This window comes from Ixodes scapularis, unplaced genomic scaffold (genome assembly GCF_016920785.2).
Source record: "Ixodes scapularis isolate PalLabHiFi unplaced genomic scaffold, ASM1692078v2 PGA_scaffold39__5_contigs__length_11793443, whole genome shotgun sequence".
In the NCBI taxonomy this organism is placed as follows: domain Eukaryota; kingdom Metazoa; phylum Arthropoda; class Arachnida; order Ixodida; family Ixodidae; genus Ixodes; species Ixodes scapularis.
This window is the reverse complement of record NW_024609867.1, coordinates 4,214,658-4,232,521: the sequence shown is the minus strand read 5'-3', so window position 1 is coordinate 4,232,521 and position 17,864 is coordinate 4,214,658.

The following is a 17,864-nucleotide window of genomic DNA, read 5'->3' as shown; positions in this document are numbered from 1 at the left end:
GCTTCCGTTCGGCAAGGGCTGCACTGAGTATAAAGGTGAAAAAAGTGTTGTAGATAATGTGAAACAAACAAAAGCAATCCTAGCATCCACAATTCGCTAGAGGCACTGAAAACAAAAATCAGAGGTTGGGTCAATTATGTTAATGCAATATACTTTGGACACATACCATGACTGCAGGTAAGATATTTGCTGCCTTCAATCTAGATCTGCTTGAAAATTTATAAGCCAAATAACAAATATTTTATAAGCTGAAATATATTTTGATGGAACTACAAAATCTGAAGACTATGTCTGCAAATATGGTGCTATCTAGTACACCAGAGATGAGTAGAATTGGATTACAGCATCCCCCTTACAAAGATTGAAGCAAAACAAGTATAGAGTCTGCCGTGCCACTACAGTAAAACCTCGTTAATTTGGGTCTCATGGGAACGGCAAAAATGTCTGAATTATCCGAAAGTCGAAATATCGAAAGGACAAAGAAAGCTGCGCGAAAACGTTTACTTTATTTTGAGTTGAAATCCGTCATTACCGCCTGCTTTCTGGACGACACTTGGGCGGAGACGGCAACTTTCCTTAGCGCGGTCGAGTGCTCCACCGCACTCGCACTGTCGGAGCTACGCATCCCGTGCGCTGACAATGTAGTACAGCAAGGACTCTTCTAGTTTCGGGCGCACCACCTTCCAAGGCCGCTTTCTTTTCGCGTTGAACTTCTCGCTCTCGAAAGCCTGTAGATATCGGCCGCAATTTTTACGTACGTGGCCAAAGTGCTTCTCTTGACGTTGCAACTTTCCATCACATGTCGAGAGACGCCGCCCTCCAAGGCCCTCAGTATTTCCACTTTCGTCACTAAATTCTTAGCCTAGTACAGCTGCAATGGAAAACGAGTAGCACAACTGACCAGTAATCGCAGCGGCGAAATCGCAACACCCGGCGCTATTTTTCCCGAGCGCAGATACCGAGAGTGCCAGTCATGTTGCATTTTTCAATACGGGGGTGGCCGGCGAAAAATTGAGGGATAAAATAGTTGTTAAAATGGCGGGCTTTAGGATACCCGCGTAGAGGCATAAAGCGTGACTGTCACTCTCGCTATTGGCACGCTCGGGAACAATAGCCCCGCGTGTCGCGATTTTGCCATTCCGGTCGTCGGTCACTTGTGCTACCCTTTTTCGGTTGCAGCAATGCTTCTGCCGCTTCCATGCCAGGAGAGTAACGCGCTGAAGCACGGCGATCCAGAGCAAAACTGGTTCGAAACACGGAGAACCGAAAGAGCGAAGAACCATGGGAAAACCGGAAAAACCCCGTGTGCACTTCGGATGGATAGCGGTCATACCCTTTGGAACAGACGGTAGCTAGCGCCACCTGCCGAATTCGTCCGAATTAACCATAGTGCGCCGCGTTCTCTCCGAATTAATGAGCGTTTGCTGCCATTGACTAATACATACGTTTGACGAGACCGGATCGACAGTTCAAATTATCCGAATTAGCGGGGGTTGAATTAACGAGGTTTTACTGTACAACAGAAACGACTCTATTGTGATCTCGTGGAGATCAGAGTTCGGAACAGGCACGAAGGATTTGGCACGAGAAATATGCCAATGTCATTATTCATTTTTGCAACATTAAAATTACTCTGAAAGTGCGACCAGCTGCAGGGTGTATTCACGCAAATCTTGCGAGTGCTGAATTGTAGGCACAGTGCCCTGGTTGTGTTCATGCGCGATATATGACCAAATACCAGAGACGAATACTGCAAACCTCTCCGAAAACCAATGGGTGCGGTGGCGAACGGCGTGATTGGCGCTGTTCACCTTTCTTGCCGTCCATTTGTGTTTGTGTGTTGCCACTTCCAATGGGAAGGCTTCAGCCATTATTGGGAACATTAAATAAACAAATAAAAATATAAAAACACACACAGCAATACTGGCAGCAAGTCGAGACGCACTTCTGTTGTAAGCTCAGCATTCCGCTTACGAATGGGATGCGCAATTCCCCTACAGGATTTTATTCCACGTGAGTGGCATCGAAATTGCTAAAGGCTAGTCCATAAACACAGTCTGTGTTAAAAACAATCCTATCAGCAATAAGTTGCTATTATATTGCTCAATATATAGAGCATCTTACCATGAACAGCCTTGGCAGTCTTCCATGAAGCCTGGCCTTCAGCAGAGGAACTGTCATTCTCTGTCGTCTCAGGACACTCACATCAGGATGGCGGAAGTGAATGCCAACTTCTACTTGGTAAGGACTGCAGTAAGTATAAAGATGAAAACACAGATTAGAATATACAATAAAAAATATCATGGACCAACTTGAAAAAAGTGCACAAAAAGACAAGGACAAAAGGAAAGGAACACATAGGACGCAGACTGGTGCACACTCACAACTTGATCTATTGAACATAAAAGAAAAAAGAAAAATAATCAGAGAAATCAGAAAAACTGTGTTCGGAGAACGTGAGCTTCAGAAACCGGGGCGTGAGCAAAAGATGTCAGGTAGATTGTTTTACAGACACTTCGGAATTAACAACAGCCTTCCCATGTAATAAGGTGGCGAGTTCATTCTGATTGAACATCCTGAAAAATAACAGACAAAAAACAAGGAATAAAGGAGAGGAAAACATACACTACATACGAGTGTAGACTCCCAACTCACAAATCGGAGAAGAAAAAAAATAAAGAATGCAAAAGGAGCTTTAGCAAAAGTTTGAACAGGTCCAAGTGGAACGTGCTCCCACCCATATGCATAAGACTGTAAACACGATTTTCTTGGCAGCTCAGGTAACAGACGGATGTGCGAACACATTGGTCGCCCATACTATGAATAATAAAGGCCTAAAATAATTCCCTTGTATGTTTTTCACAGTATCTGCTAATTATTCACGTTTTCTCTAAAAGCCTCGTCCCACTAGAGTGACAAACACCGATTTTTGTCCGACGACACCACAAAGTTCCGTGTCGCCGATGCTGTCCCACTGCAACGGCCAACACCCGCGACAATCGCCGACAAACCATCGACGACGGACGAGTTCTTGTCTGTTGTTGGACTTAAAGCGCAGCAAGCAGTCCCACCGAGGAACATCTCTCGGATACAAACTTATCCTCCTCGCCCGCTTGTGCCCTCTGTTGCCTCTCTTTCCACCCTCCCACCCTTCCTCCCATGGCTTGCTCCGCCGCTCGACCTTCAGAGAAGCCTTTGGCGGCCTCTCCTCGTTCCCGCAGTTCCAGTCCGTCGATTGCTCATAGTGGTCGCGGGCGCGGCTTGCTTGCTGGCGCTGGGCAGTCATGTTGCGAAAGGGTTGTCTGTGGCTGGTTTTGCTCGCAAAAACTTGGTGCGCGATTTGGTGCTTCAAGACGCCGAGGTCTACGCCCCTGCATCAGGATGGATACACCCATGCTCGAGAACTGACCAAAGACCGCTCAACACGAAGTAGGACACGACGTTCCGCGGCAAGCCATTCCGGCAGACAAGACTTGTCATCACGTTCTGTGATAATCGGGACGCCGTATTGTCGCCCATAAAACGCCTGCCCTCGATCATTCGGATATGAAGTTTTAAACATCCTCAAAATCGGGGTGAAATTCCTTGGTGCTAACCTAGAATTCCTCGAACGACCCCTGACCCCTCACCCCCCCCCCCCCCCCCCCAAAAAAAAAAAAGGAACGATTCGGGTATTCTAGTTCAGAAAAAGTTTGGTGTCAATTGTCACGACTGTTTGTGGAAAGTCGCCAACGGCAAATGAAGAGAAGCGGAAGCTTTAATCAAGAAATAAAGTAATCGTCTCCACTTTCACCATGTTTGTCGGCGCATTTAATACCCAAAGAGCGAAATATGAAAACCGTGTTGCCAGACTGTTTATCTGTGTATTTTGAAATGTTTTGTTGACAACTCCAGTCCCACTAGGAAAGAAGTTTCTTCGTCCCCGTGTCCTGCGTCGTGTCCGCCAGGTGGGACAGCGTGCGTCGTGTGTCGCTGTCGTTTGTTGCTGTCTGTCGCTCTAGTGGGACGAGGCTATAAGGATGACACACGAGCAGTGTAAAAAGTGCATAAGTAGGTGACAATTCATTGTAGATTTTAGAGAGAGATTGAGCTGTCTTTATGTATTGGCCATCAATATGTTGCCTTAACAGACAAGGAAATTATGGTTTTAAAATCTGCTCTTGCTAATGGGTGAATTGGCGCATTCCACTTGGGCCTGTGCTTGAGCTCCTTCCGCATTCTTTATTTTTTTCCTTCTCTGTTTATGCGAGTCGAGAGTCTGCGCTTGTGTATGGTTTACTCGTAACTCTGCTTGTCTCCTTGCCTTTTTTGGTGAACTGTTTTTCAAGGTGTTCAATTAGTAAAGCTCACCACCTTACTACAATCATGCAACAACTAAAAACAATTACAACCTACACCATTCGCTCAAGGCAGTACCAAACGAAAAAATACAGGGATTGGGTGAGGTATGTCTAACACTATATACTTACACTGAACTAAATACACCTCTCATAAACTGGCGAGACACTACCTTAATTCAGGACATGCTTGTAAATTTGCCCAGAAGCGGCATCAAAAATTATTTCGTGGGCACAAATGTTTGCGATCAGGAGCGGTATGCTATGCAAATCACCATGGGATGAATTCATCGCGGCACCAAGTTTTGACAATTCTTTTCTGATAACGAATCACGAAAATAAAGTCGTTTGCAGACGACTGCGCGGCGGAAGCTACGGACTTGCTCGATCAATCAATCTCTGCCTTTTGCCTGGCCCAGCTCTCCGGACGCAAATACGCAAATACGCACACGGAATCCACCCGTAGTGTCTAACCTAGAGCTTAGGCGATGGGGGGGGCACCGCGCTCTTCCAGAATTCTAGTTTACAAGTGAACAATACGGTGGAGGGAGGCAATCAAACCCCCCCCCCTCCCCTCTCCGCCTCCACCCGCCGGCCGGCCGCCCGCGCGCCCGCCGCCGCCATTCCCCCCCCTCCCCCTCCCCCCCCCCCCGCCCTATCTCCCAAAAAGTTCCGCCGCTATTGATGGACCTGGACCGAGTACACAGCCTATTTGTGAACGAAGCAAAACAGCCTCGCAAAGCACCATTCGCGCACAATTAGTAATACTGGTAAAAGCAAGCGATCTAGACAATAACAAGCACTTTGAACGGAAAAAAGAACAATCTAGCCCTAACGGGCAAAGAAAGGAACTTACTTTGAAGCGACCGTGCCATGATCTTGGCTGTTGAGCAGATTCGACGTAGTTCCACGGCTCACAGTCGCTTCCTTCTTTTTCGGACACATTTGAAACTAAGTTAAACTCCGCGCATCACGACTAATCGGTAAATTGACCTCAAGACAGAAACGTGAAACACACACGACCCACACGGCTGGCAAAACAAGGCTGCGGATTGGATTGGATCGCGTTCGTTGGCTATTATGGATGTCTAACGACTTTACGGAATCTATATGCGCGTATCTTCAACACGCTTGCAATAAAATGATCAGCAAAGCGCATTAAAAAACTATTAAAACACACAGTAATAATAAATCATTGAGTATGCAAACATTGCCACAATATTAGAAATACGTCCTGAAGACGTAGCAAAAAATTACATACGAAACTAATCGTACAATGTATTCAAATGAACTCAGCAGGCATATAAACTACTGAAAAGTACAGCTTTTCCGGTTTGGCGGTTTGGTCTTGGTGGTTAACGCGCGATGCCAGTGATCGTGTGGTCAGTGGTTCGAATCCCGCTAGAGCAAGGGTTTTTATATTTTTTTTTTACTACGTTTTCTATTTCTTTTTAATATTTTCTATGTTTTTGCAGTTGCCGGCCCCTTACTTTAGGGTAAAAATCACGCAAAAAGTGAAAATAGGAAGTGCGAGCCCAAATTTAAATTGATGCAATGTACAAGCCGTGGCCCTCTTGTTTTGCCGGGATAATTCGCTCCCTCCGTTCTAATTTCTGGGTCAGTGTAGTAGGCAAACAGCGCAAGTCCTTTCAACGAAGTAAAGAAGGTAATAATAATGGGAATATTGTGAGCAAAATGAGAAAATGAGTAAGTGGTCGAACTGCGACAGTGATGCAGCCGAAGTTTGTCTGAAGGTGGTCAACTTTACCCACTATTAAAACAGAAATACCGCTATTTTAAGACAGTTATTTAGCTGAGCTCACAGCGCGGTACGTATTAAGCACATCTCTTATTTTTCTGACTTACGGAAAGTAGTACTTAATTTTCTTCTGGTACATCAGTGATATTTCCCTCGCCTGCCGCCTGATTTTACTTATCGAGGTTGCGCACCGCAGTTTTACTTTCTTATTAGGCCTAGACATGTTTTTATTCCTGAGCTCTAAGAACAGTGCGGATAATTAAACTAGCTTTCAGAAACGGCATCGTTCGGTATTAGAACATTTATGTTTCGTGGCCGTCAAGGGGTCACATTCACAGACCCGGCAGTGTAAACATCCACAACGCCTTTATCGTGTTAAAAAAAAAAAAAAGTTTTTATATATATATATTTTTTTTTTTTTGGTGCGGTATGTCGTATAACATAAGCTATCGGGGGACAGATCGTCTGGCTATGGTAAAATTTGAAATATTTCTGTTAGTTGATCGTAACTACCACAGAAAACAGCCGATTCTTGACTGAAATAGCATATTTTCACACTCAATTAAAATCACCAATAACACGATCTCAGGAGAGTTGTGTACCTCTGGTAGCGTCATAAGCAATACACACATCTCTTTCTTGTCCAGATTCTACAATGCAATGCAAATTATTGTTTTTGTAACTCAAAGCGCGTGCTCAATCATGCCACGTGTTTGTTAATTGTAGTTGTTGTTCTTCATTCGGATTCTCCGCTATACCATTTTTATTTTATTTTTCTTATCAGAGCCAAACACGTGCGTATACCACCGACCTTAAGTATAGTGCATCAACTTAAACTAGCTTCCTGAAAAGGTATCGTTCGGCGTTGTGTAATTTATTCTTCATGGCGTTGGTGCATGGTCAGATTCTCGAATCCTGAACTGCAAATGTTCCTCGCCGCAGTGTTTTTTTCTCGCGTTTTCGCGATAAAACACGCCAGCCTTGCCATGCTGGGATCAAATACACCAGCGTCGGCAGTTATTTGCGAAGGATTGATCTATGAAAATATTTCCACTCGCTATTCATGAATTGCCACAGTTCGTCAGAATCTGAATGACTTGACTGCATAGTAAAAACGGCAAAAAAAAAAAAAGATAAAACGATTTCGGTCAGTAAACGGAACTTCCATGGCGGGGCTCACCAGCCTAAACAGCAAAGCGCCGATGCCGGCCAGTCACTGAACTTCCGTGTAAATACTGGCCATCAGAGACAGCAAAGTGCCGATGCCGGCCAGTTACTGAATTTCTATGTAAATACTGGCCATCAAAGACAGCAAAATACCGCTGCCGGCCAGTTACTGGAACCTCCATGGAAAGACTGGCCAGCAAAGACAGCAAAAACCCGATGCCGGCCAGTCACTGTAACTTCTTCGGCTGAACTGGCCAGTGAGCAAGACGAAACCCCGACGCCGGCCGTGGCCGGTAGCTCACCGGCGCCAATGGCCGGGCGCCGCCATCCTGTTACCGGGACCGGCCGGCGTAGTCCCGATACCGGCCGACGCGGTGTGCTACCTGGGTAAATATGTGGCTTAAAGTCATTTTTACTGTACGAAAAATAAAATGTTTTGACCATTTTAAAAGCCAGCTGCAGGTTTGCAGCTTTAAGGCGCAAGACTTCTTCAATTTTGCTGACACGTCTCGCCCTCGAGTCGAGATGCCATGCACTGCTCTCCCGACTCCATATCAATATCTGGCATACCGTAGCCTGTGAGTGTTTCACCTTGTTTCTTGTTACTCTTCCAGGTTGACTACTTTGCCCGAAAAGGAGGGAGGAAAGTACCGGCAGGACATGCGGGGCACACTGGCTTTCATTGTGAAAAATAATGTCGCAGGCCAGTGCAGTTGGAATCGATCGTCCGATTAAAAACAAGCTTTCTACGACCTCGAAAGTATTACGGCACTGATTTTGGGTGTGTTCTCCTAATTTATTGTTTAGCAATTTGTAACAAATCTAGAAATTTCGTCAAAATGCTTCGATTGCAGGATATCCTAACATGTTTGTTGTTTGTAAATCATTGGAATGTGTTGGGGTTAATGAGAGGACATTGCTTAGTGGATAGAAATGTAGTGATATGCTTTTTGCTTGCCTGGCACCTAAGAAGGTGACTGATCACTGCTTGACTGCTCAAATACACTTGAGCTCGAGTGTATCTGAGCCACTGGCAGATACAGCACCACTGGAACACACAGATTTTGATTAAAAAAACTATTTGCGAGGCAAAAAGGGTGTTACATTATTTTTGGAAAAGCAGGTCAAACTCTATGCTTTCATAATTTGCTTATGCAGATAACAGTGCGAGCCATTATGTGCCGCATCCCCCATCCACTGTCATACTGTACATTCCAACAAATTTCGCAACCCTCGCAATTTTTTTTTGTTTAAAAATAGTTTATTTAAGCTGTTTCTAACGGCTCGCCTCGTGGAAATCACGTCATTCAATGCGAATGAAATGGCTGGGAATAGGAAAATAAATCAAACTTTTGTCAGATAGAAATTCAATGCTCCTACCCTGACCATGATTTCGTTTGGTATTCACTGTGATGTTTCTTGCTAATTTGTTTTTGGTGCTTAGTATATTTTATTTGCAAAATTTTGAAAAATAGTAATTAAAAAGATCAAAATGTACTTTTCTGTAAACGGCTTCTAGTACTGGTACCAATTGGCATTTCACACAATCTATGGCCATTGAGCAGCTTAAAAGTAAACATGTTAATGTACATAATCAAATAAAAAAATGTTTATTGACTATAAGAAAATATTGGGGATATTTTGAACTCACAGAGGATTTAAGTACATGCGTTCTGTATAAAACCCAAGGAGGCAATTAAAGTTTTTCCACTATGCTTTTTTATAGATATCATAATCTGCATGCGTGGGTTATAACTGGTGTTTTATTTTTATTTCTGCTTCATGAGAACATACAGCCTGTTTGGGGAGTGTGAAAGTTAGGCAGGGGAAGTTTGAAATGAAAGCACAGAAATTGGGGTGGTTTGGCAAACTATACCTTTTTCTGCCCATTGGCGTAGAAAAAAATTAAACCAAGATTTGGGTTGCTATGCTGGGTTTCTCAATAATCCAAAATTATCAATAATGTAGTAGTTGTCCTCTAAAAACACAGTAAATAGTGGTGCATCTGCTGCGCCAATTGCGCCAAACTGCACCAAAACAAATAACCTAGTGAGGGGGTTTGTTATACGAGGTCAAGCTCTCTTTGGATATATCAAAATATTGACGAGGCAAGTACTGTTTTTGTGTCATTTTTAGTAGTTGAGTTAAAGAAAGCAGTAGCGAAACAAATCTGAACGAAATCACGAAATACGTCACGGGATACACAATTCCATTAGGGTAGTCATAAAATCAGTATTTGATGTCCCACTAGATAACAAATGCGAGTTTCGAGTCAAGTAAGTTAATGGAAGTCAGAGTGGAACACTTCACTTCACCTGACAAGGACGTTGGTGACGTCGAGGGAACGATGTGGTGATGTCTCCCATGGTCGGTGCAGGCGCCACTGGGTGTCGTCCGGGACAAGGGAACATCGTCTTCACGATACGGCCCGGTTGTCCCTCGCAGTTACGCCCAGTCACTTCTGTTTGCGTCGACGGCTCCCAGGAAGACAACCCCCAGTCAGCTGTCGCCCTCGTTGTTCCAGCCACCACTTCTTTTTTCTGCGTGTTGTCTCGTGCTTCTTTTCTTTCCGAATTCAGTCGTCTTCTTCTTTCTCTCACCTCGTTGAAATGTTCTATCACAGTTCACCACAAACCTGCTACATGCTGCTCCAAAGGCTGTATTTGAGCACAATTTGCGCCATATCTGCGCCTAAAGGGGGCTGTTCCCAAAAAGGAAACTGAAAGTGTCTGGCACGTGACATTGTGGCGAGGCCACTTAAAGTTAAAAAATAAGTTTTTTTTATGCCTAATTACTGTGTCCGGAGTGTAGGGCTCCGCGAATATTTTAATTTTCTAATAGTGGTTTCAAATAATGCGTTATTTGATCTTCGCTTTCAAATGAACTGCGATATTAATACTTTTCGAAGTCTTGATTGGAGCGGTTTAGCCCCCCTGACTGCGCTTCTCGTCAAGTACACGTGCACTGAGGAGAAGGACTACCCGCGAAGCCCACACAGCGATCTCGCGACTCGCTTCGCCGCAGCGGAGCCGTGCGATTAGGCGAAATACACACCTTTAAACTAGTACGGAACACCCTTCGCCCCTGGTATATTGAAAAAAAGGGAAACTTTGTGATTGTTGCTATTACATTGCAGTGAAATCTTTAAAAATTTAACTGTGGCTATTATGCAAGGATAAATGTAGCGATGTTCTAAAAAATTGTGTTGATTATTTGTGCTGTTTCTTAAATTCAATTTGAAAAAAAAGTTTCATAAAAGAAGATCTATAAATACCATCAATTAGGTATGTCTGGCATCCTTATAGGTTTTATTTTTATGCCAAATCTGTCATTTACTTGCCATCCCAATCTAAGTACTGGACGTTCTGAGACTACAGTCTATAAATATAGTTGATTAAAGTTAACAGAGCTCATGAGTGGGCAATTACGAACGTCCTTCGTGAGTCCAGCTGAATTTTTGTTGAAGCATCGTGTAACAGTAGTAAAAGGCGTGAAGAAAGTCGTAAAAACTCTTCAACATTCAATGAAAAAATATTCGGCCAAAACCACTATTCACCTTGAATTTGCTTCGAACCCAAAATCTATTATTTGCAGATGCCAAACGAAGAGTTATCGTATCTTTTTTTTTTTTTTTTGTAATTGGTGCTTAGATTGATCGCAATAAATAGCTAGTACTAGTCTCTGTGATCGGTTGGAGTAGCTATAGGCTCCACTTAGCTGCTCTATGAAGAGCAGCAGATCGAATATGAGCGAGGGCAGTGTGAGACACATTCAGCACAAAAGTGTTTATTTGATGTCGAACTCGCGGCAATTACGTCACCGTGATACAAGCCCTCACCAAAATAGCCAGAAACATCTTTTTACGTCGAACACAGACCGAAGACGCCATTGGTACGCCGAATAGGTTACTTTAGACATCTACGAAATTGCTGGCGTATGATAAACAGATAAATACCTGTAAAGGCCAGTTCTTCTGTAGGCATGACACTTCAGTCTCCCAACGCTCGAAAAATCATAGGCGTAGACTACGCGGGGGGGGGGGGGGGCATTGAAGCTCGTGCCCCCCACCCCCTGGTGGGCACGAGCCCACGGGGGGGGGGGGGGGGGGGAGGGGGGGGCACGTTTGGCGGTTAGACTGGACGGGAGAAAATTGTCTTTTGGGGCCTTCGGCGACAAAGGTGAATAGCAATTTTAGGTATTATTTTTGAAACAGAGTTGTTTGTGCTTACATGTTTATTTATACTAATGTTTTTGTATTGCCTTTACCGCCTTCATACTACATTTCTAGCTGTATTACTATAATAGTATTGTTGAATACAAAATAATTTGTTTTTCTCTTTAGGCAGCTTGAGATAATGGAAAGAAGTGGATTAGTTGATTGTAAGTAGTACATTTTGTACCCCTGCCAAACGGAAAGTTGATATCTTTTTTTAATAAATGCTAATATAGGATTCGATATGCTCGCGATCCTGAATGAGTAACAAGTCTGACCGTACGCGGTTTTGTCACTTCTCAAGTAAGCAAGAGGACTATTTTTTGACATTTTGAATATAGGTTACATTACGGTATGATGATGATTGGGGTTTTATGGCGCACAAGCAACTTAGGCCATATTGCGCCAGACAACATTACTTAAGACGGCTATACTAGGAAGGAGATATTAGAAAGTTTTCATGGTAAAGTTACTGCTGATGCATATATCCGGTCTTTTTAAGAAAGTCAAAAACACGGTGAAGTGACACTGTTACATTGCGGTAAGTGAAATAAAAAAACCAAACATATTTTTCTAAAATAGAATAAGGAAATATCTAACCATCTCCCTTTGGGGATTTTCGGCAAAGGTTCGCAAGTTCTTAAATGAGGACTACTGAAGATATTTTAATTAACTTAATATTAGCAGCAAGCTCAAATTAAGTGATCTTATTTATAAAATTTCGATATGTTTACTACAAATGAAATTGTCTGATGTATATTTGATTCATTTACTAAGTTATTATCGTGATCTGTCGTGATATGCAATGCAAATGCTGTATATAACAGAAAATAACGCCTGAATTTTGTTTTAAATGTAGGTTGCAAAACCGCAAAATACATTTCGAATTAAGTCAAAGTTTACTTCTAATTTTACACGATTTTAGATAAATTTACGCATTCGTGTTTTTTTATTATTGCGTGGCAATTAACCATATTATTTCCACATTATTGTATGGTTTGCTTTGGTTGGTTCTTATACCTTTAGAATTGCCCTCTTAGAAATAAAATACAAATTACCCCATATGACGAAAAATATTAATGTCGTTCCTTTTTTCGTTCAAGTAAAAATGTAACGATTTCCCGTTCTAGTTCCACCGATTAAAAATGGAACGGCGGCGTTCCTTCGTTCCTTCTAAAAGGAACGCGTTCCAGGAACGCCGTACCGTACGACACTGCTGCTAAATTAGTGGGCCTCGCAAAAGAAGTGGTTGCGTCTTTTAAGTTCTTGATAGTGTGGTACTCGCACGAATATTTGTCCACTCTTTCGCGCAAAAAAATATACCACGACTTTATCGATAATTTGTTTCTGGCACGGCTGTTCAGACAGCTTTATGTGGCTGAACCAGGGCAAGACGTCCTAGTTCCTGTGAACACAATGTGTTCCTCCTTCAGCCAAAACATTTTTCTTCCAAGTACATAGCTTGGGCTGGGCAAGCGAAACACGATCGTGCCACGGGGTGTTAACTGCCCACTGTGCAAGGCCCCGAAGCTATCAAACATCGTTTTCTGTAATCCTGGGAAAATAGTGTTTTTTTTTTTTTTGGGGGGGGGGGGGGGGGGGGGAGCATCAAGCTTAAAAAAAAGACTTGTGCTTAGCACCCCATTCTATTCATTTTCTACCCATCGAGGCAAACGAGAACCTTCCACTAATCATGATGACGATTCTTGGGTTGTTAAGCCCGTAGAAGTCGCGGATCACGGTGAGATACGCAGAGTAATTCCCGAGTTCAGCGCGTATTTTTTTGTTAGTTATGTTCCACAGGTAAAGAGTGCTTATGAACAGAACGAATACGTGCCTGAGTGGATTAGAGTTTTTGATAGCCTCACACGCATGAAAGAATTTTAATCACCGGCTGATCATAAGCACTGAACTTTCCCATTTTAAAAATGTAAACAATGTGTAAATACATGAATGCATGTGTCTGTATACTGAATAAAGATATAAAAAAGTGCGCTCGTGGCCTAAACGTTATCGTGCTTGTCTTCCACGCGAAAAGCCGAGCCTGGCTGTGTATACAATTGTTTGTTGTTTCTGTAATGTTGCGTTCTGGTAAATTCGCGAACCCTGTTCCTTATTCGAGGTCATAATGTTCTACGCGCCGAACCTTCTACGCCCATTGTTTCAGAAGCCCACACGGCAACGTAAGGGGCTCCGCGTGGCGAGCCGGAGTCAGTCTCGCCCTAGCGTTCGATCCAGCTATTTCGCCGCCATCGACACCTGCGACGCTAGCCTTTATTTATTTTTTTTTCTTTTAGTGGAACACGCTCCTTTATATAAACGCTTAGTTCCCAGTTATTTGCTGCCTCATCATTTGTAAGTCGTGATATTGCGGTGGTGGCTCGGGGTATCGTATTTTATGCCCGTGAAGCCTACCCCTCCGCAAAGAGCTCGGTCTTAGTGAGGTGCTCAGCCCCGGGTGGTTACCCTTCCCAGAAGACTCCACCGCCCGAGCAAGCCGCCGTACGAAACGCCAACTCCCGGAATTTGGACCCCATTCGCAGAAGCGAAAAACAAATGCCGCGATGACGGCTACCCAAACCGTCGTCATCCTGCCCGTCACTCACAGGACTCCAACGCCCTTTCTGGGCAAAGCCCGCGAGGATGTAGAAAACTGGTTGCATCATTATGAACGCGCAGCCATCAGCAACAGATAAACGGATTAGTTCCGCCTCCAGAACCTCTACTTTTCACTTGAAAGCACCGGGATGCACTGGTTTGAAAACCACGAAGCCTCCTTTATTTTTGGTAGCCATGCGTTGCCAAATAAAAGCGGACGTTCATGAACTACCACAGTCAGCAGCGATTGGAGGACATTCTTCAAACAAAAGTTCTGGGCCCCAACGAATGCGTAACAAGTTTGTTCAAGATATCCAGCATCTAAGTGGCCAAGCCGATCTGAAACCACCGAGCTGAAGGAACTTCGCGCTCTCATCCGAGAACGTACAATGGTTTTGTAACCGAGATCATCCATATCGAGCGCGCAATGACGGCCCTATCAAGCCACTACCACCGACTCGGGAGCGCTCCTACTGCTCGAAACTTCGCAGCTTCCCTTCTACACTTAAATTCCAGCGGTGTTGGTAGCCTTTTTGGAATCGTCGGGGATATTATACGGGAAGAGCTCCGCAAGGTCCTACTTGCTGCAGGGCGCCGATCCTGACCCTTTCTCGCCGGGGTCGTCCGAGAGGAGTTTCACCGAGCCTTCCAGCCCGAGGTTCCAGTCAACATAGCAGCAGAGGAAATTCACGCTCTAACCTACGCCGCAGCGGTCCGATGAGCACCACGAGCCCCGCGCCCGTACATCGCGTCTCTTTGATCTGAACCTCCAACACCACTGCACCCCTGACGCCGGGAAGATCGGCCGCACGTTCGCCCAGAACAAGCTGCGTCAAAGTGGACCGACGTGTGGCGCACGGCCGACAGGCGACCGCTGTGCTACCACTACGGTGAAGCTGACAACAGCTGCCGGATTTTCCCATACGGCCAAATGGGCCTACGAGGGCTTGCGCTGAACGACCCTTGTCCAAAGTACGGCGAACGCCCTAGTGACATCGAGGAATAGCTCCGTGCCCCCGCCCGTCACCAGCGCCGACAGCACCACCAGGTTCCCGTTGTCGATCCCCCCGACGTTCCGCATCGCCTTCCCGTCGGTCACGCGGTTACAGCCTGTCACCCCTGTCATGCCGGGAAAACAAGATGCGGTAACGCCTGGAGGTGGTGTGGCCGAAAACGACCGAAGTAAACAGCCTCCAAAAACGCCGGAGCGCTCCCGCTTTCAAGACGTCACGCATCGCAACGACGCTCCTGCAACGGTGCCCAACTTAAATGTTGCTATCGACGGCCACGACGCGTCGGCAATCGTTGTCGCCGGAGCAAACTACTCTGTCTTGAGTGAGAGGGTCTCTAGCTGCCTCCCAAACGTAACGACGCCGTGGGATGGATGGGCCGCTGGTACGAACTACTGGAAGACACCTCACCACGCCAATCGATAAGTACGCTGCTCGCGTTGAAAAACACGGCGAGGCGTGTCCTGTGAAATTCTTCGTTCTAGAAGACTCTGCCAGAGACGTCATTCTCGGCATAGACATTCTGTGTGAATGCAGCGCCGTCATAGACCTTAAAGAGAAGAGATTTGCGCTGCCGACACCTGTTATACCTCCGGAAAAACCCCGAAAGTCGGTCGCCCCTCGTGCAGCTGCCGACCACGTGAATCTGCCGCTGCGATCAAGTGTTGTTGTACCCGTCGTGACCGACGGATCGATATCTGCGGCGAGGCTGTTTTTCAAGCAAACCTTTAATTTATAATGGGAAGTGGAGTAGGCGTCACAAGAGGAGTACCTGAACTTCAGAATGGCCGCTGTGTGGTACTCGTGAGAAACTTCCGAAAAGAAATGCAACACCTCACAAACAGTTAGGCTGTTGTCCACGTCAAGGAACTTCAGAACTCCGCCGAAATCGCCGTGATTTCTGAAGATTCCTCGACACATCAGCAAGATAGTACGTCGCCAACGCAGATCGATACTGACACTAAGCTTCCGGGCCCGAAACAACGGCAGGTGATTAACCTCGTCGCCGAATACCGCATCTGCTTTGCGACATCGTCGAAGTTGCGCCAAACCGCCGTTTCGAATCACCACATCGTTACAAAGGACGATGCGCGTCAAGTGCGTAGATCGCGTTACAGAGTCTCCGTAAAAGAAAGGAAAGTGATCCAGGAGAAAGTTCAAGAGATGATGAACGACGGCATAGAACAACCTTGGAGCAGTCCGTGGGCCTCTCTAGTAGTCGTACTGGCAAAGTAGAAGGACGGAAAGCTTAGGTACTGCGTGAACTACCAGCAGCTGAACGCGGTAACGAAGAAAGGTGTATATCCATTTCCGCCGTATCGACCACATGTTACACCGGCTTCGCCACTCTCAATACTTTTCATCGATTGTCCTTAAGAGTGACTACCGGCAGATCGAAGTCGAAGAAGGGGACCGAGAGAAGAGAGCCTTCGTCACACGGAATTTACTGTACGAATTCAAAGTGATGTCCTTCAGACTATGCATGGCGCCAGAAACGTCCCAACATGTCATGGACACCGAACTGGCAGAACTGAGGTGGTAGAGCTGTATCGTTTACCTTGACGACATGGTACTCTTCTCAAGTGACTTCGACGAGCACCTGTTACGACACCAAGCTGTTATCCGAGCTATACAGACCGCCGGACGCACCCTCAATCCGTCAAAGTGTTGGTCGCCTATGACGAACTGACGTTCCTAGGTCACGTAGTGCGTAACGAAGCTGCTCACCTATACCCAAAGAAAACCTGCATGGTCGCAGCTTTTCCAGTCACAATAGACAAGGCCGTGCGAAGATACCTCGAATTATATGCCTGCGATCAGCGCATTGTTGGGAATTTCGCAAGGATTTCTGTACAGCCCACAAACCTGACGAAGGACGCCAGAAGTTCGAATGGGCCAAAGAGCAGCAGCAGGCATTCGACGATCTGAAGCGACGACTACAGACTTTTCCTGGTTTTGGACATTTCAAGCAGGATGCGCACGCCAAGATTTCTACGGAAGCAAGTAGCGCAGGACTTGGCGCGATACTGGTTCAAGTCCAAGAAGTCAGCGAGCGAGTCATGACCCGCGAAAGTCAGGCACTGTTCAATGCGGACCGAAATTACTCTACGACTGAAAAAGAATGTTTGCGGTCGTCTGGGCGATCACGAAGTTTTGCCCGTTGTTGTAAGAGAGCCCGTTTCGCATTGTCACGGACCACCACTCGCCCAGCTGGCTTGCCAACCTCAAGGACCGTTCAGGACGCTTCGCGCGATGAACTATCCGACTGCATTCGTTTAACATGACTGTGGTCTAAATGTCAGGCCTCAAGCACAGCGACGCTGGCTACCTGTCCAGAGCCCCCGTCGAGAGACTTCCCGGCAACAGCGACGACGATCACGGAGAGCACTTCTTATGCGCAGTGAACACCGACGACATGGCGCGACGCCAAAGATTCGATCTTGAGCCACGCGCGCCAATCGAGCACGTCGAAGGACGAGGGGGTACTATACCCCTTTTCTTGTCGAGAGCCCTGCCGACCTTCGCCATTCGACAAGGTTTATTTTGCAAGGAGAACTTCGGAGACAACTCGTCATTGCTGCTGGCATTCTCTGCCGACCTTAGACAGGATACCTTCTAAGACTGCCACTGCTAAGACTCCGTACAGCTATGTTACAGCCGTACGCTGGCCCAAATTGGGGAGATGTATTATTGGACCAAGCTCCCGAAGACCGTTTACCTCTACCCACGATCATTTCACAAGTGCCAGCGACGCGAAAAACCTCCGACGAGGCCAGCCG